This window comes from Leiobunum rupestre, chromosome 5 (assembly GCF_980474605.1).
Source record: "Leiobunum rupestre chromosome 5, qqLeiRupe1.1.hap1, whole genome shotgun sequence".
Lineage (NCBI taxonomy): Eukaryota > Metazoa > Arthropoda > Arachnida > Opiliones > Sclerosomatidae > Leiobunum > Leiobunum rupestre.
Genome location: NC_143388.1, coordinates 13,880,998 through 13,884,718, shown reverse-complemented (window position 1 = coordinate 13,884,718; position 3,721 = coordinate 13,880,998).

Sequence of the window (3,721 nt, the reverse complement as noted above, 5' to 3'; positions counted from 1 at the left end):
CCTGTATAGTATCACGCAGGTTTGAACACGCATTTTGGAGGCCCGTCCGGGATGTACGAAATCGCGCATAATAATCAGAGACCTCTAGCGGCGGTGGGGGAAATGTAGGGCTGGTAATTAATTAACTGTGGGTCGAGTCATTAAGGAAAAGAAAAGAGGGGAGAAAAAAGGGATGCGTGTGTCTTTTAAAAGCTGTTCGTAAATTTCGCCGAAGCAGCAGTGCACAATAAACGCTTTTTGTTTCGTTGCGAGGACCTATATGTTGATGTTAAACTCTTCCGCTTGGAGGCTGCGATGCCTTTTTCTCGCTAGCCCTGTAACTTTAATGAATGATAAAAAAAACTTTGTGCCAGGGCCTTCGTTGCACTACGCAGGGAGGTTTTTTTTATTAAACACCAGATTAAGTAGACTTAATGAAGTGTGTGACAAATACACTTAAACGCCATAAATTATACTGTTACTTTTTAAATGCCAAGTTCTGTACTGTAAAGAAATAATATATCTTGTTAAGCGTTTTCGTCGTGTTATAATGCTAAAAAAATTATACGAAGGACTTGAAAATAATTACCGTTATTTAAATTGACACAATATTGAAATTATTTGTATTTAACGATTGTACGATATTGTTGGCCTAAGATGAACAAATACAAAGCCCTTTAAACAATTGATTATTATTTCCATGGTAATAAATTGTATAAATGTTTAATACCTTTATAATATTCTTGATTTTATAACTATATAAATGCATGATATATTTTAGAAAAGTCATCATGTGTATCTGTTTCTGACACTCTTAACTCTAATATAGTTTTCAGTTGGCTACATCCCCAATTAAGTTACCTCAACAAAGTTCTACGTTAAGTCCAAAAATTATGTACAGTTATAGTTAGCAACTTCGGTTTAAAAATAGACCACTTTTTCTAAGCGTGGACTGAAGAAGGTTATTAGTTGCGAATAGGGTTCGACGGGTTGTTATGATGGATAAAGCCCTCGCTGGATACTTAAAATGTGATGATTGCAGTCCATGTCATGAAAACAATACTAGCTTTATGTCTTGAAGAATCCTAATTGTTTTGATGTCTCATTATTTTAAAGGACTTTTTTGTTTTAAAATCCTAGGAAGCAGGTTATTGAATGCTTTAAAAAACTAAGATTTAACCAATGCCTTTTTAATGCGTTTCCTATTGGGCAATAATATTATCGGCGCATTGCCATCGGCACAAATGGTTGGCGGTACTCGACGCGACAAGACTGAGACACTGAGGAAACGACCTGCTCAAAACCAGCCTCCATCCACTACAAAACCAAATTGACAAGTGTATTCTAAAAAGACAGGTCATGACTGAATTGCCATAAAAGCGTGAACACGTTTTTAACGCTAGTTTCACAGTGACAAGGTGCAATCTTCTTCCGCGTTGAGTTTGCGAGTCTGCTTCCCATTGTGGAAAAGGTTTTCTCTCAAGTTTTTCGGCTTTCTATTTCCATAAAAAGTTGTTGAGATTAACGGTAATAGTGCTGGCTCGCGGGGCATGAAGGGCTTGGTGCAGGTGGCTGATTATTATTATTATTTTTTAATATTCTTGGAACTGCCATGGTCCATGGATGACCTGACCGGTGTAAGTTTATTATGTAGATATACTGGTTTGGGGTATCAGAACTATGTACAGATTGACTAACATTGTAAGTCAAAGAAAATATAGTGAATTGCTTAAAGAAGTCCAATTAAAATGAGCAATTCTTTGGTTCCCGGGTAAGAAATCGTAGGTGAAAATTATTTTTGCGCGTATGGTGTGGAAACGTGGAAACATTGCATTTTAGACCTGCCAATATGTTATAAACTCCTAAATGAATCTCCAACCTATTCTTTAGTCAAGTTAGAATTTTAATTCACTTAATAAGTAAATGTTGAGCAATTTAAACGAAAACACTCGTCAATCAATTCAATAAACTAGACAATATGCGTGGATGCTAATTCCTTTGTCTCGCGTTTACACTGCTTGCGGGCTATTCTTTATTTCTGCTTTGTATAAAGCCTGTAAAGCAGCTTTCACGCTGTAAACACCCTAAAATTCTGAAAGAATCAAAATATATAAAAATATTTACTCTGTGCTGTTTTTACCAATGTGCGTAAGCTTTAGCTATTTTAAGTTGGTGATTAATGGATAATCTGTTCGACACAAACAAGCCGCGTTCACATTGAATGAAGAGAACTTTGACCCGTTAATGAAAACTATGTATACACGTTAAATAAAAAGCTGATGGTGCTTTTGAAGTGAGGAAACATAACCCCCATCCTGCGTTTATTTTACCCCGGTCCAGCGAACTCGCATTATTCGGCGTATAGTGGTAATATCAAACAGCGAATACGCTAACGAAACAACTTTAGGCGTTATCATTCACGCCTGGGATTATTAGCGAGGTACAATAACGGAGAATGAACCGTCCAACCCGATGTATCCGCGGGTACATTACGCTCATTTTCCTAATTCATCGAGAGAAATGGCCGAAATTAAAAGACAGGGGAAGTTGAGGCTAACCTCAAACGGCGCTCCGAAAATTTACCGGCGCGCGATGTACCATCAATGGCCCCGCGCTGTGGGAGGTCCGTCCGATTCGTTCACACGCGGCAGTCGCGATTCAAACGAAGTAAATGAAAGGGAATTTCGTATAGAGCGACTATCGCTGGTTGTACGTTAACAAGCGTGACTGATTAGGACACGACGACAATGGAGAAAGACTAATATTTCTCGTCGCTAGGCGCCGCTTTCGCTAATTCTTTTTCCGCTACCGAGCGATTTGGCGAACCATTATTCTACATTCTTTTTTATTCGAGCATTTTCCTCCGCTCCGAGGTTGGGAGGAGGAATGGCGAGATGGATATTATTGCGCGGATGAGTGTTGGTCCTTCTGACAGCGATAGCCCCTATTTCCGACTGTCCGGATAGATGGTAGCGCCTTAAGCCGTGATGGATGAGATACAACCCTCCGGACCTATCTCGCCACGAACCTGGCACGCAGAGCTCGCTCTCACTTGATCGCCCGGGAACGAAATTATGCCGCGTGTCTGTATCAAATTGGGGATCGTCTACAAATGTTTGACACCGTTGGGACTATCGCGTGGATGGGAAGTTTTCCCCAAATCCAATTGTTGATTTGGCAAAACGCGAGATTTTGTTGACAGAATCGAAGTTTTGTAGGGAACAATAATTTATAAATAGTAGTAATATGGCCAAGTGGTTCAAATCTTTTCGAGTTAGCAACATCAATTCTTTTAAGCCACTCTCAGTTCCCCAGATTAAAGAAAATAGTATTCGAAGTTCGGATATTATCAGTGCCTATTTTAACTACCAAAAATTAGGATAAGATTGGTAATAACGTCACTTTTCCCAAAATTTTGTTTATACCATACGTCAAATGACTTCCTTCAAATAACGAGTTGCTAACCACTAGGGTGGTTCAAAAAAATGCACGTATTGAAATGTTTTGGTGCACATGGATTTTCTTGTTCATTTAGATGAGAACATGACCCACGAAATATTTTAAGTAAATTCATTAATATTTAGGACTGCCTCAACGAGGTAAAGTTTTACCACTATGAACTAACCCATTTATAAGCAAAAATCAGTTATGTCACTCAAATACTTTACTTGAACGAAACATTTAATATTTATTACTTATTTAAGTTTTTACAAGTTTTATTATAGAAATAAGTACCGGTACA